We start from the raw sequence: 16,879 nt of genomic DNA, 5'->3' as shown, positions 1-16,879 counted from the left end.
ATATCTTCCCCCTACTCTGAATGCATCCCAGGTCTATTCAACCCATTCCTGACTCACCCTGGAAAGGCAGGACACACCTCAACCCCATAATTTGCTGTCTGAACAGAATACACATCCCCAGCCCCTGTCACTCCAAAGCCTAGCAGAGGAACACTAAATGGTTAACCAAGAAAATACCTAATATCTAAAAGTGGTATTTTCCAACCCATAATTTAAAAATCACCCTCACTAAAAGAAGCATCTTAACATTCTGAGTTCTAGCAAATCAAACGTTCTTTACCCATCTTGTTCCTATGGGCAGTAATACTCATAAGATGTTATGAGTAAACTCCCCATTTTATCCTCTGGGGACAGATAGCCTTACAATAGTGAAGAAAATGAAATTGGCAGTATTTCACTATCAGGACATGCCACACACATCAGGGTATTTCCTTCCTTTCCCATACACTGCACTCAGCCAACAGGGGTACCTTGGGCCTACCTTAGGGGTAACTAACATGTACGAAAAGGGAAGGTTAGGGCCTGGCAAGTGGGTGCATTTGCCAGGTCGACATTGCAGTGCTAGTCTGCACACAGGCACTGCAATGGCAAGCCTGAGACAATGTTGCAAGGCTGCTTGTGTAGGTGGCACAATCAGTGCTGCTAGCCTACTAGCGGCATTTGCTTTACAGGTCTTTTGCACACACATATTGCACTGTGCTAGGGACTTAACAGTAAACCAAATAGAGCAATCACGAAAACACCAATCCATAACAACAATTGACAAAGGGAGCACTTGTACATTGGCACCAAACAGCAGTGGAAAAGTGCCCAAAGCATCTAGACCAGCAAAATAAAGTCCAGCACAGGAGGCAAAGGCAATAATACTGGGGAAACCAATGCCAATGATGTCAGGTCTAGCATTAATGAAATATTGAAATGCTGTGGAAGCATTCCATAGACCGACGGGCATGACAGGTACTGATACAAGCCACATTTAGTGCATAAGGCTGTTTTCCTATCAACTCCCTCTTGCGCATGCACCAGATAATAAGCTTCCCTTGAATTGAGTTTTGTGAATATTTTTGCTCTCATCACCTGATCTGACAAAGTAGTTACCAATGGGAAGGGGTACAATTTTTTAATAGCCACTGCATTCAAAGATCTGTAGTCTATGCATGGTCAAAGGTCATCCTCCTTTTCAGGGGCGAAAAACAATGGAGAAGAGGCAGGTGACTGAGAATGTCTCATAAACCAAATGGCTAACATATCCTCCAGATATTACTTTAAGTGGAGGTTTTCTTTTTCCACTAAAACATAAATCCAGCTACAGTGTATATGTGCACCAGGTTGTAAGTCAATACGACAATCATAGTGCCGACAAGGAGGAAGGATCACCACATTTTTCTTATCACCCACATTCTCAGACTCTTTTTAACAAGTGGTGTTATGTGCCCAGGCTACGCCCATGTAGCAAAGCTACTCATTTCTTATATTGTCCTATTTTTCACTATAACATTTCTGCCATGACCTTTTGCACATATTTGAGTGAACAACAATGTTGGATTTGTTTCTCTGAAACTACTTTGTTTACACATCTAGCGTCGCACAACATTATCACAATGCCTCGAACATCATGTACAAGGCTCTTCTATGGAGTATGTACAAATGTTGTTTCTATCTTCATCCACGGGCGATATGGCTTTCTACACATCCATAACATCACTAATCTATACACACATCACAAGGCTGCTTGCTACTATAAATAAGGAGCATCCCATAAGATTAGTAGAGGTGGCACTTCAGCCAGGACCGAGGGTCCCTGCATGCAGAGACTTCACAATGTATCGGTCTGACAACTCCGTGAGGGGGTGTCCAGTTTGTGACCAAGACAGGCTACTACGTTCTCTCCCACCAGGTAATGGTTGGAGCATCCCTTGGGGCTATTCTTGGCTTCACACATACACACTCTAGGTATACTTAGATTAGAGTTTTTTATAGTAGGAGTACGCCGGAATATTGCCTTGCTTATATGCCTGCATATATTCACTGTTTTAGCACCATGGTAAAACTATATCTACTATTTACGCTTTTGGTGCTTGTAATCACTTTATCTGCTTCTGTCTATTTATTATTGCAGCACATGTATTCTATACAAGAATAGCGTTGGTTCAATAAATATATTGAAAACATCCCACTGTGTATTCTCTATATATTTCTCTGCGCACAAGTAAGCACGATTGACTGAGCGAGAAGTTCTGATCTATTTCCACGATCCCTGAGGGATCAGGGCTATCATGTTCAGTGTTTGCCAGAAACTATTCGCTCTCTTCTAAGGTTAGGGGGGCTTATGGTGGCACTTTGAGCTAGCTGGTCTCTAGGTAAGCATAACCTGCGGGGGTGCCCGGAATCAGTCAATGCACTTCACTCAAAGTTTATGTTGCCCAACAAACGCGCAGGACCTATGGATTAGTGGGAACCACATGACTGGTGGTTGTACATGAGATATACTAGTATCACAATCAATAGCACCTAGAAAGGAGATTACTTTCGGAAGTGACCTTTAACAGTTCACTTTACAATAAGTAGAATGCAAGGTAACAGTAAGCTTAACCCAATCAATGGCAGGATTGTGGGGAATGTAACCAGGGGATTCCCAGGGTAGCTTGAAATCGTGGTGCATTAATCAAGTCAAACCTGACTTTTTCTACGTGAGTTGCCTGTGGCATGAATGATAGGACTTGATGTTAATTCACTTCCATCAATGGTTTTTATCACTTCAGGATGTTTTCTAGGAAGACAAGGTATCCCATGTTTGGTAGATAGATCCATATAAAAAAACATTGCCTTTGGCCCCTGAATCTTTTAAGATATGCATTATCATAGTTTTGGATCCCCATTCTAACTGTGAAGTAACAAAGAAATACTGATAATCATTGAACATGTCTGTGCCAATGTTTTGGGGACTGAAGTTATCATTTGCAACCCGTAGACTAGCTCCATCATTTCTGAGCACATTTGTTTCCAGTTTCATATTTTCCCTTGGGTTTGATCGCACAATCCTGTAGGAATCGCCCTTCCCTACAATAGCAAAGACTTTGGGCCACATGTATCAACATTTGTTATAGCGATTACCTAATTGCGTTTTGCTGCAAATCGCAATTTGTTACTCTGTATTACAAATGTATGAAACTCTGAGAGTTTCATATATCGATTCACAGGGTGTCGCAAATTGATCTACATCATTAATATTAATAAGATAAGTTGCAATTTGGAACCCCATAGGAATCGCTCATATCACGGGGATGGTGGCCTGCTGGGCTCAGCAAACCACCATATCCGTGATTGCTTTTAAATAAAGCAATCTATTATTTTTTAAATGCAGCTCATTCTCCTTAAAGGAAAATGGGTTGTGTTTACAAAAAAAAAATAAAGAGTTTTCTTTTAATTTTTTAGGAGTAGGCAGTGGTCCATGGGACCACTGCTTGCTCTTAAAAAAAGTTTTTGCCTACATTCACACCCCTTTTGTACCGCTTTTGGCCGACATAAGTGTGGCAGGGTATGCTCAGACGTGAGTCCCTTGCTCAATTTGCCACTGGATTCAAGCAAGCCGGGCTGAAGACGGCTGCAATGCCAAAAACCGGTCCTCGGAAGCTTGTTTCCGGTCCAGGGAAGACATGGCTTGGCAGTTCGGGCTGGACTGTTCCCATGAGGCACAGGGACAGACTGATTTGCATATAGCCATGTCTGAACTGGGGTGGCAGAGTGGGCTAAAGAACGGTGATGGATTAAACCCAGATCTTTTGACTGGGTGTGAGTGTTTGATTGTTTCAGATGCTCCGTCCATCACCACCCCCTTTTGTACCCCTTTTGGACGCCGTAAGTGTGGCAGGGTATGCTCAGACGTGAGTCCCTTGCTCGCTTTGCCACTGGATTCAAGCAAGCCGGGCTGAAGACGGCTGCAATGCCAGAAACCGGTCCTTGGAATCTTGTTTCCGGTCCAGGGAACTTTCAAAATATATGGAAGGTTCCCCTGTCGAATGTACATTTGACAGGGGAACCTTCCATATATTTTGAAGTTTCTATGTACAGCTTGTTAGCTGGGAAGGCTGAAAATATAAGATCATTGAGATATCATTTATTATCAGTGGTGTTTCCTAATTAAATAATGGACACTCTAAAGACAAAGGGCTTTTCAGAGGAGGAATTTAATAAAATTATAAATGGTACCTCCAAGAATTATACCTCAATCTCTACCACAAACAGCGATGAGGAGCTCTGGAACAACAAAAAGAAATTGGTTAGAACTGAGCTTCATGCTGATTTTCTAATTGATTATTGTAAAAAGGGCATTATACCAAAAGGTTTACAAGTAAAGAATGAACCTGGCATCTTTATACGCCATGCTAAATTTATTGAGAACTGGACCCTCATAGCCAATCGATGTAGCAGAGATTGGATGTTACTTATCATCGAAACAGCCCCTGCTATATTGATAATTGACAAAAAAGAGATTGAGGAATTGGAAACCAAACTCCAGGGGAATTCCGTATTAGAAGACGCTAAGAAAAATACAAAAGGATGTCTCAAGTTACAAAGATTATCTCCTTAACAAAAAGTTAAATAAATTTAAGAAAGATGTGGCCAATTATAACCTTGAGGCAGTCTATCCCTATACGCAAAAAGACTTTTTTGATAGACCTAGGGAAGATCATCCCAATCGAAACCAATGGCAACAACCCAGAAGAACTTAACCAAAAAAGAGAGTGACGTTCTCAGACTCCTCCTACACCAGTGCGGAGTCTGATAATGAAACACACCCTGATAACACGAACAGTGGTGAGACATCTTCCAAACAAAGCTCCTTACCTTTTTTAGATCACCGACCCCGGAGAGACAACCAAAGCAGAGGGAGAGGCAGGGGGAGGGGGAACTTTTACCCTCAACCTCCACAACAAAAGAGGCCCTACATGAAAACGAGGAGCCAATCCAAATGGGATTAAACAAGAAAAAAGCTGCTATCATTAATTTGTCTAACATCATCTTGACTGAAGATGAAAAAACAGTCTTAGAAAAGGGTTTAGGATACGCTATTAACACTAGATTAAATAAATGTAATCTTGAAAAAGATCTCCAAGGTTTCTTTAGGAAAATTAGATTGCGAGACTTCTTTGAAAATAAAGAACAGAACGAAAGAGCAGAAAATAAGTCAGGTCTAAAACCAAAGTCAAGTTGGACCCTCACAATTGGAATGGTTCACAAACAGGTAGAACTTTTTGAACAAGTAGTAGAGAGTAATATTTGTGATTTACTAGAACAACCGATAGTGAACAATTACAACCTCAGTAAAGCAGAGAATCTGGCCCTTAGGAACCTCGAGAACAATAAAAGTCTCACAGTAAAACCGGGAGACAAAGGGGGTAGCATCGTCCTGATGAACACCGAAGATTATAACAGGAGAATGATGCTCCTACTTCAAAATACTGAACATTATTGTAAATCCAACAGAAAAGAGTGGAATGCATTGATTCTAAAAGTAAACTCTTTATTAGATTTTGCTAAGGAGGACGAAATTATATGCGAGGACGAATTTAGATTTCTAAAAAACAAGTCCCCTATCATTCCAGCACTTTATGGACTCCCTAAAGTCCACAAAAATCTCTTGGACCCGCCTATGCGGCCCATTGTGTCGAGTATTAACTCGATTACAGAGCCACTTAGCAAGTATGTGGACAAATTTTTACAGCCACTGGTAATGACCCAACAAGCCTACATTAAGGACACAACCAGTATGATTGACAAAATAGAAGGCCTTGGATATGATTCCCATAATCAATGGCTTGTAACATTAGATATAGAGGCCCTCTACACCAACATCCCGCAGGATGATACTATCAAGATGTTAGAGGGCCTCTTTAGCCAAGATAGTGGAGATCTTAGCAGCCACGCAACATTCATCATTGAATGCGTGACAATAATTCTTAAAAATAATATCTTTTTATTTAAAAATGATTTCTACAAGCAGGTCAAAGGCACCAGCATGGGAGCCACCTGTGCTCCCAGCCTAGCCTGCCTGTATGTGGCTGCCTTTGAAAACAAACACATCTTCAACTCTGCAGCACCTTATTATGAGAATATCACATGTTGGTCGGGGTTTATCGATGACATTTTTTTCATCTGGACCGGAACCACTGAAGATCTAACTGACTTTATTAGCTGGCTAAACCTCGGTGATGTGAATCTACATTTCACCAGTAAATATGATAAACTTATTGTTGAATTTCTGGATATCAGCATCAAGGCAAATAATGGTGCCTTAGCAGTTGAATTGTACACCAAACCGTCTGATCGAAACACCCTATTGCATTACAACAGCAATCATCCTAAGAGCCAAAAGGATAACAACGCTTTCGGCCAATACTTAAGGATAAGACGCAACTGCACTGACATTAGAGATTTCAACAGACATGCAGATATCCTATCAAATAAGTTAAAGGAAAGAGGATACCCTAAACACTTAATCAGAAAAGCATACAAACGTGCCAAATATTATCACAGAGAATCTCTATTTTCTAATGAACAAAAACAGAGAGATACCACAAACAACAGACTGATATTTGTCACAAACTTCAGTACTGTGAGTAATAAAGTAAAAAACATTATCAACAGAAACTGGTCCCTTTTAAGAAACAAAAATGGTGAGAAACTCCCCAAACCAATGTTCAGTTTCCGCAGGAATAGAACAGTAAAAAACTGTTTGGTTCACACCTTCAGAGAAGGAGAAACTAAAGAAAACCAGCAAAGTATAGATAAAAGACCATTACCTGTAGGTAACTTCTGTTGTAACATGAGCACAAACTGTGCAACACTTATCAAAACAGACAAGATTGAATATAATGGTGTCAGACACAAAATAAAAAGTTTCATAAACTGCAAAACCAAAAACTTGGTTTATATGATATTGTGCCCTTGTAATAAGGCATATGTAGGAGAAACAACAAGAGAAATTAGAACCAGAGTGACAGAGCACAAATCAGCAATCAGAACCAAAAAAAGAACAGCACCACTGGTGGAACATTGGCTGTCCCACAACCACCAAATTGAAGATCTCAAATGGTGTGGCATTGAAGTAATGCATCAAACCCTCACAGGATGCGATATACAGGCAAAGAGAAAAACAAGGGAACAATTCTTTATGTCCCTTTTTAACACTTTCAGAACAGGTCTGAATAACAGAGAAGAGTGGGAGAGGTTGGTTATATAGACGCCTCAACCAAAATAGAACCTATACCTACAAATATTTATTACTTATGCCCCCAATTGAAACTTTGCCAGATTAATCAATAAACAGCAGACCTAGTAAAAATAGTGTTCAACTACATGTAAAACAACATTGACCTAATGTAACATTAGAACAATGGATCTCATCAGGGTTCATGTATTATTATTATTAAAAAAAATGTGTGCTGTATTATTCATTGCTGTTGCTCGGAGACAGGCAGTAGGAACTTATAGTAAGAATGCTTTAAGACTTGATGCTAGCTTAATAAATACTAAAAGCATAATTGATGCAAAAAATTCTTCTTGTTTGAACTATATGTCAAATGTCATGCCTAGTTTGAAGCAACCTGTATAATATCATCATGTTATCAAATGAAGTAGATCTAGTTTAAATAACGGATTGTGATAAAGTGTATTAATAACTGACCTAATGTATCATACTGTATACTCACAGTGTTATAGGAAATAACTTCATTGCTAAACTGACTAGTGTACCAGGAATCCTTCCCAATCTAGTGATGGCTACTATACTATACATTCATAAACATCTTAATGTCCATCTATATAAATGTTACTGGGCATGTCGATTCAGGCAGGTGAGACTGCTATCCTGTTCATAGCGGTGTTCAAAAGACACTTAGTGAGTCTGGATAGACAACAAATAACACGAACGCAGTAACCTTTATAAGTCTTTTCCCAATTCAAAATGGCCGCGCCGATCAAAATAAAAGTAAATTCTCATAGCGGTAAATGCTTATATACTGGGATGTCTGCAAATATCCAGCAGAGTAATAGGGTTGGTGACGCTTGAAACTAATAATGAATAATAAGCCCTGATTTGTGAAATTGCGATCGAGAGTAAAAAACGATCGATATACTTCCGGTTTAATAATTTACGAAAGCTTAAGAAAAAATACCCTTGGATCAAGCTAAAAACCAATAAAAGTAAATAACACCGAAGAATTACTGTTTCAAGAAAGAAAGATCCTATTCCGAAATAATGCATAACCTATGCGATTCACTTCCGGGTTACAGACGGCAGCGGTAGTATTTAAACAACCCCCGCGCTCCGAGTATTATTCACTCGAATGACGCGGAGCACGGAGGAGCAGGGAGGCCGACCCTAAAATTGAAGGTATGTAAACTAGAGGGGTTAGTTAGCACAAATAATACCAGTGTAATCCCAACCTTGGTAGACAGAACAAGTTAGTCTCTCTGTCTAACATTTGTAAGATAAGCAGTGGGGTCAGCAATAGAAGTTAAGAACATCACTGCTTTGAAAGCTTTTTTAAATTAAATTAGATTAAAAAGTCCTCAAGCATGAGCACTCAGACTAACTAAAACGTAGTCCTGGGGTTATATCTGTGAATATATCTATTGACTGTGGATATATCTTTTTAAACCCTTGTCCAAAGATTTTTTTAAACGGGATCAACACCGACTTATACCAAATAGTTTGTAAGGGCACACCTGAAGCTGACCTTAAATAAAGATTAAAATGTAAAGAAATCCATTTCATCTATGAAGACCATTAAAACAAACGCGCTTTTTCCAAACAGGTGATGAATCGCTATTATTCAAATACACACACCGTTTGCAAGAAGGCTATATAAGTGTGGTAAGTGTATTATCATTTGATGCCCCAATCATAGTAAAAAGGCTTTTATAAAAACGAAATCAAAAAGAAGCCCTTGTACAGCAGTGACAATATATATGCAAATATATGCCCCTTTCTGCAGGGATCCCAAAAATTGTAACAAGGACCCAACATCACACCATATAGACTCCAAAGTGAAGAGAGAAGTCCGGTGGCTCCTCCGTGGTTTATTTAATCTGCGCCTTGATTTCAAAAACAGGTAGTCTTTAAGACTAAAGTTATTCAAAACAGTTTAACAGTCTAGTTTGAATCCCACATTCTATTGAGGATTCTTTCTATTTTCGCCCATTAAGGTGACAGAAAAAATCGCATTATTTGATGACGCGAAAACACCAGATGATAGATACATAACTGGTTGAACAAGAAGTCCTCTTAATGTTTAGAAAGAGAGTCTTCAAATAATATCAGGTAACATTCCTTTTAAATTCTGATACCTCGGTTTAATTAAAATAGTAAACCCAGTTTATACTTCGATTGATATGACGAGTATCCAGTTGTCCAAACAAACACATAAAACTCCAGTGTGGTAATAGAAGGCCAGCTTGAGAATAACAATGTGTTCTCATAATAGCACGTCCCCCCCTCTTTTTGAATAACAGGTATAACTATAACTTTTATTTGTCATAAGGTAATCCAACTAGGATGGTAAACACTGAATAGCAATGACTGACCATGTGTTGTAGGAATATATATCTAAAAATGTTTTCTCAATCTCCAGATTGATTTGTGAATCGTCAAAGTGTCCTGAAGAAGGTGTAACCAATAATAACGAACACCGAAACGCAGCGTCGACCTCTGTACTTTGACCCCTTTCTTTTTAGATTAATTTCACCTATGTGAATATTTTATTGTATTTTATTTAGATTGTAACCCTCATAGGGAGGTATTTTAATAAATTGTGTTTATACCTTTTAAATCCCATTGTTGTTGTGTGTTTGCCTGTTAGATTTTGTTTATTGATTATAATCTTTTAGGGAGAGATAGAAATGGACAGTGCTTGAAATTCAAACCATTTCCACAATGTGTTGCAGTGACTGATATACATGAATCGGTTTCTACTTAGCATAGTCTAGTTCAAGTCAGTATTTATGACTCTATTTAGCTGTATGCAAACCACAGGTTTCTCTGTTTTTACTCCGGTCCAGGGAAGACATGGCTTGGCAGTTCGGGCTGGACTGTTCCCATGAGGCACAGGGTCAGACTGATTTGCATATAGCCATGTCTGAACTGGGGTGGCAGAGTGGGCTAAAGAACGGTGATGGATTAAACCCAGATCTTTTGACTGGGTGTGAGTGTTTGATTGATTCAGATGCTCCGCCCATCACCACCCCCTTTTGTACCGCTTTTGGCCGCCATAAGTGTGGCAGGGTATGCTCAGACGTGAGTCCCTTGCTCACTTTGCCACTGGATTCAAGCAAGCCGGGCTGAAGACGGCTGCAATGCCAGAAACCGGTCCTCGGAAGCTTGTTTCCGGTCCAGGGAAGACATGGCTTGGCAGTTCGGGCTGGACTGTTCCCATGAGGCACAAGGTCAGACTGATTTGCATATAGCCATGTCTGAACTGGGGTGGCAGAGTGGGCTAAAGAACGGTGATGGATTAAACCCAGATCTTTTGACTGGGTGTGAGTGTTTGATTGATTCAGATGATCTGTCCATCACCACCCCCTTTTGTACCGCTTTTGGCCGCCATAAGTGTGGCAGGGTATGCTCAGACGTGAATCCCTTGCTCACTTTGCCACTGGATTCAAGCAAGCCGGGCTGAAGACGGCTGCAATGCCAGAAACCGGTCCTCGGAAACTTGTTACCGGTCCAGGGAAGACATGGCTTGGCAGTTGGGGCTGGACTGTTCCCATGAGGCACAGGGTCAGACTGATTTGCATATAGCCATGTCTGAACTGGGGTGGCAGAGTGGGATAAAGAACGGTGATGGATTAAACCCAGATCTTTTGACTGGGTGTGAGTGTTTGATTGATTCAGATGCACCGTCCATCACCACCCCCTTTTGTCCTACATTCACAAAGGGGAAGGTGTCCCGTGGGGACTCCTTCATATTTGCGAATGGGTTACCACCTACTAGAGGTCGATGGTAAAAAGTGAATGTTTTGTGACTGCATTTCGGTCACAAAACATTACTACATTCTAATGCGATTCCGTATTAGGAAGGGACGCCCTAAAGACACCCCTTCCTAATAGTGAATCGCTAACCCATTTTGCGATTCGGTAATAGGCTACAGAATCACAAAATAGAGTTTGGTACACTGGGAAAACCTTTTTTCCGGTCGCAAACGGCCCAATTCTGCGACATAAATGACACAGATTTAAAACATGACACATTATACACTTTACCTAAAATAATAGTGCAGTTTCTGTCAGGTCCCACGCTGCAGGATCCGGTTGTAGCAATAGGGCTCCACCTCCCGACCTCACCAACACACTGTTGTATATAACACAGTGTGTTCGAGGGATAGGGTGAGGGAAAATAAAGAAACAAGGGAGGGGACGGAAGGGGACGGCAGGGAAGGGATAGCTGAAAGACAAGAAAAAGAAAACACACCAGGTTAAAGACATCCACAATGTAAACCTACACTCATTTCATTCTCGCTAAATAGATCCTTAAGAATCACCTTTATGTATTAAGTGAGATCCACCTCTTCCCTGTTGTAACATGTAGAAGTTATCAGAACCTCTGGTCCCTAAATAATACAAAAAGCAGGTTATACTCTTGAAACACTTTTAAACACATATGAGAATTCAATCTTTTCTTCTGTAACGCACCCCTCCTTGTTTCAGGTAGTAATCATAAGTTGAATCTTTTGAACACCAAGATCCCCAGTGATTCCAAAGAAAACTAAAGGTGACGGGCCATGTGTCTCTTTAAAAGTAAACAAAAATGTTCCAATCCAGACACGGCAAGACGTAGCCTCCTACTACAGTCTTCCGCTCTTTAGGCCAATAACAACAGGTTCCCAATTGATATGACTCCAAACACGGCAAGGTGTAGATCCCCACTACCTTCCGCTTTGGCACTTAATATCCAGTGTCACTAGTGACTTTCTTCGTAGCGGTAACGTGTAAGGAATCCCCCCCACTACGCTCCGCTCTCTATGGCCAAATAACACGATAAAACTAACACAGCCGTGAAAGTCAAAATACTAAGAGAACTGTCTCTTGTACACTTTAATAATGCAGCAAGAGAATACTCAGGCAGCGCGTTGAATCACGCACTCCCTGTAACTTACAGGAACTTTAGTTTGTTCTCTGAAAGGTCCGCTCCCAAGGATAAGCCGTTTCTCCTAGGCTTATGTCTCCTCCAGCCGCTTACCAAGCAGCACCAGCCCGGACACGCTGCAACCCGCCGCATCTTCAGAGACGCTCCGGAATCCCAGCCGCGACCCGGAAGCACCCGAGTCTGCCGGCCGTAGTCAAGGAAACATACACAGATTAGGACAAAGGCGCAGCTCCTCCACACGCCGAAAGTAATTGCCAAAACAGATAGCGCTTCCCACGGAACTACAGGAAAGCGCTTCACAGGAACGAGTGGCAAAGTTCAACTCACTGTCAGTTACAAAATCACAAACAGTGATAATCAGTCCCACCCATCTTTAAATAGTGACACTCCCACATCCAGGACTTTTGGGAGATGTAGTCATTAACCCTATTAGGTAGGCGCCCTGGTAAACCCTGACAGTTTCCTTCAGTCGCTAATCACATTTTAAGAATTTACTCTGGGTTCCATCTACCACAGTGCTACCTCTGAACAAATGGCAGGTTGAGCCAAACAACTCTGCCTTCACATGTGCACAAATATGTGAATGTGTCACATGCAACTTACTCAGAGTATGTTACCACAGCAGATAGCCTTATTTCTAAAGGCAGCACAGTACTGTGCACTTCAAAAGCATGTTATGGATGACATTCCATTAGGGACTCCTAAGTACAGCAGAGGTCTAAAATCAAAGTGTCCAAAAGCAAAAAAAACACACAATTGTGGTGTTCAGGGTTGAACCCAGTTTCTTTACAAATCTAATTAATTTTACTCACTGTAAAGCACTTTGGGTTCATCCAACAGGCAGTAGTGGAAGTGCATCCAATATAGGTCAGTGATGGAATAAAGATATCCACATTAAATGCATTAGCATATAATAGGTCCATGTAAAAATCATTTACATAGCTTTTGGTCTTCCCAAAAATCGAGCATGGATCTACCCCTCGTGGTTGTACTACAAACACCACAGTACTTGTGTAGCTGGGCTCACATAACCCAAGTGGCTCTAAAGGCCCGATTCCGACCTGGGTTGGAAAGCTCTCCCACCGAGCCGGATCCGGAATGTTTTACGACTGAGCCGGACTCCTGCCGTCCTACAGAGTGAGTACGATGCAGCCGCATGCTGCCGGACTCGGTTTAATCGGACTCCCAGAGAAGTCAGTGGGAGCCATTCGTATGACCCGTACATGGGCTCCCTTTGACTGAATGGGTACGTCCCGCACAAGGGCACCCCCTACAGTGGGTTTGCGTCTTTGCCATCCGCACCATACATGCCTGTGTTGGAGAGACCCTTGAGTCTCCCCTTGTGTCCGAGTCGAAAGGCTGCGTGTGATGGAGAGTCCGATGCAAACCCCCAAAATCAGCTTTCCTGGCTTTTTAGTAGCTGAAAACTTCAGTTTGATCCGGCTGTCCGACGCGTGCATCGTACTGGATCGGTCGGACTTTGCCTCCATTGTACTGCACGGTTTGCTTACGGACGAGGCATACAGAGTGGTTCAGACCCGGAAATGATACAGTCACCGATTTGGCATTTCTCACATCCTTCTTGCTCGCTCGTACAGCTGTACGAGTCGGGCGGAGAACACGTATATTGCTCATACTTTTTACGGCCTGATTGCTTTCAGGGGACCTTCTGAGCAAGATCTGATTCAGACCCTAAGGGCCCCATTAGGATGTCGGGCGGATTGCCTCCGCCAGGGTGGCGGTGGCCACCACCACCCTGGTGGAGGCAATCCGCCCGACAAGCACTCTCGTTTTCCCCTCCGCCAGATTAGGATGGCGGAGGGGACAGCAGCGGACAGAAAGACCATCCGCGACCGCGGCGGTAATAGATTAATATGGTGGCGGTGTCCAATGGACATTGCCAGCCATATTACGATGGCACAAAGTAGAGGCCTTTCCGCTGTGGCAATGCCGCCACGGAAAGGCAGGCGGAGATTTCTGCGGGCCCCCCCTGGTTGCAACCACTGTCGGGGGGCACAAGGGGGGTACCATTTTTAGCATTGTGGCAGGCGGTGCAGAGTGCACCGCCCGCCACAATGCTAAAACTACAGGATGTGCCCGCCACTGTGGTGCCCTTATGGCGGGCGGTCCCGTTCTCCGATAGGGTGGTGGCAGACAATGCCCGCCCGTCATCCTAATGGGGCCCTATGTATTTAATTACCTTTAATATTTTCGAGGCTTGAGCGCAGAACCTGGTATATGACTGTGCTCCTTCAAAATTACGTCACCGGTTAAGTCAGAAATTCTTTCCTGAAATTGACTACAACTTCCAAATTGTCACACTACCAATGTCATTTGTACCTGTGATATTGACTAAGGATGTCTTATTCCAAACACAAAGCATTCAATTCCTAATGTCTCTGGCTACCCTGGTTAAGTTAGCACCTGCCCCCTCTAGAACATTTGCAGCTTTGCAGTCTTCCAGCCAAGACACAAATCAGGATTTGCAGACCAATATGGTTCATCACATCCATCTCCCATTGCCATAACAAAACATGTCTGTTTTCCCACATTCTCCACTGGGAACACCTATATCGACCTATCGATTGTAACTTCATCAGGCTTATCTAAAGCCATCCTCCTTCATAGAAGTATTCAATATCAGATCCTCTGTTAACCCCTTCGATGCTCATGACGGAACGGTTCCGTCATGAGCATCGGTTGAGCTGTGCTCATGATGGAACCGTTCCGTCATGAGCCCGTTGGCTTATTAGAACCTTCAGCACAGCGCGAGAATTTGCACCGCACTGAGGGTGTTAAACATGCTGCACACAATCATAATATGATCAAAATCCCTCCTTTTATGCAATTTATAGATCTGATCTGAGGGTTCCATGGATGCCATTGTACACAGAATGCCTGGCAACATGGATAGTATTGGTTTCTAAAAACGGTTACCTACCCCATGGTATGATATCAGAGTATCGTCAAAACAAATAGTGGGCCCCATTCACAAAGGTAAAGTTAGACCAAATGTCAAACTTTACTCCTTTTCGGTATTCACAAAGGTAAGTCACTACTACTAATTTTACTACTAGTAGTTTTACTAGTAGTATCTTTGTTAGTAGTACGTTTACTAGTAGTAAAGTTACTAGTAATAACTTACCTTCGTGAATAACAAAAAGTAGCAAACATCGACTTAATGTAGTAAACTTAGACTCAAGTCTAAGCTTCCGAGTTGTGGTATTCACAAATGTAAATTACTACCAGTAACTTCTTTTTACAAATTACTTTACTAGTAATAACTTTACTAGTAGTAAAATCAGTAGTAGTAACTTACCTTTGTGAATAACAAAAACTACTAAGCTTCGACTTAAGTCTAAATTTACTACATAAGTAGTAAAGTTAGACTTTTGTTTAATGTTAGACTTTTAGTCTAACTTTACCTTTATGAATCTGGACCTATCTGTTTGTTATGTGGAATTGTTTGGTTTATGTGTTGTAATTAATTTATGTGATGGATTGAGTTGTTTTTTTTACCTTCTTTGTTGGTGACAATAACATTTTAGTTTAAATAATGTATATATAGTTTTGTTATATCAGTCTTTCTGAAAATTGGAATTTTAATGCATTCTTTGACTAATGTCACATAATAATATATTTATTATGTGAAAAATACAGGATTTGGTATGTTGATTATGACATTTTCTGAGTTTTTGAGAAGTTTGGCAGGTTACTATTGATTTTATGATGTGGTTTTGACTGTCATTTCTAAGTAATCTACTCCTTTGTTATTTAGAATAATTTTACTTTGTCGTACACTCTTGTACTTTATTTGCTAAATTTAGGCCCATTTGGTTAACAGATTGCTCTGTTCTTAGTTGTTGGGAGGTTTGCTCTTTTTGTAATGCTTCTAAAAATTTTACAGTGTAGGTTGCTCTCTGCCTAATGTTATTTGGAAAGCATTGTGGCATTCTTCCACTGCATGGTTTGTTTTGGCTTCCTGCATCAAGGTGCTATTATAGACATTCTGCCATGGTATTTGAAATTTTGGTTGGCGTCTGTGTCCTGAGCGATGCAGTCTGCCAACCCAAATAGTCCATTAAGGTGCTACGTTTGTCTTCATTTTGTTGATCAAAAGGGGTCTCTATGGTAAATTGTATTTTTTGGATATCTGTGTTTTTTATTTCATGGGCAAATTAAATATTTATAGAATATTCTACACCTAGTGCAGATATTTGAAGGTTATCTCCATATAATTTGATTGAAATGATAGTAACAGCCTTGTATGGCTGTGTGAGTGTACATTTTTAGAATGGTTCAAATCATTGCTTGCTCAAAGTCTATGAATAATTTTTTTGGGTAGTAATTATTTATTTTGTGTTTGATATCATTTAGGAGCTCATACTAAATGCTACTTTGTTTATTTGGTAGTAAAGCAGGCACAAAAGGGATATTTGCGCTTTGAGATTCACAGTGTATGGTGTATATCTGAGTGAATTCTTTGGGTTTCACACTGTCTCAGTTTTAGTAATGTATCTGCAGTAGAGAATATTAGAATTTGTTTTCTGTTATTTTGCTTGTCATGTAAAAGGAATGGCTCCTCATTATGTGTCATTATTAAGTGTTCATGTATGTGTATGTCTTGTCTATTTTCTAGAGACAGGTGGGGTATCGCTGGTGGCTTTTATAATTCATGCAATTGAACATTTTAAAATAAGTATAGGTGGTAGTTGACCTGGTATATGTTAGGG

Source organism: Lissotriton vulgaris, chromosome 4_1 (genome assembly GCF_964263255.1).
Source record: "Lissotriton vulgaris chromosome 4_1, aLisVul1.2, whole genome shotgun sequence".
NCBI classification, from domain to species: domain Eukaryota; kingdom Metazoa; phylum Chordata; class Amphibia; order Caudata; family Salamandridae; genus Lissotriton; species Lissotriton vulgaris.
The sequence above is the reverse complement of the archived record's forward strand: the minus strand, read 5'-3'. Positions refer to the sequence as shown.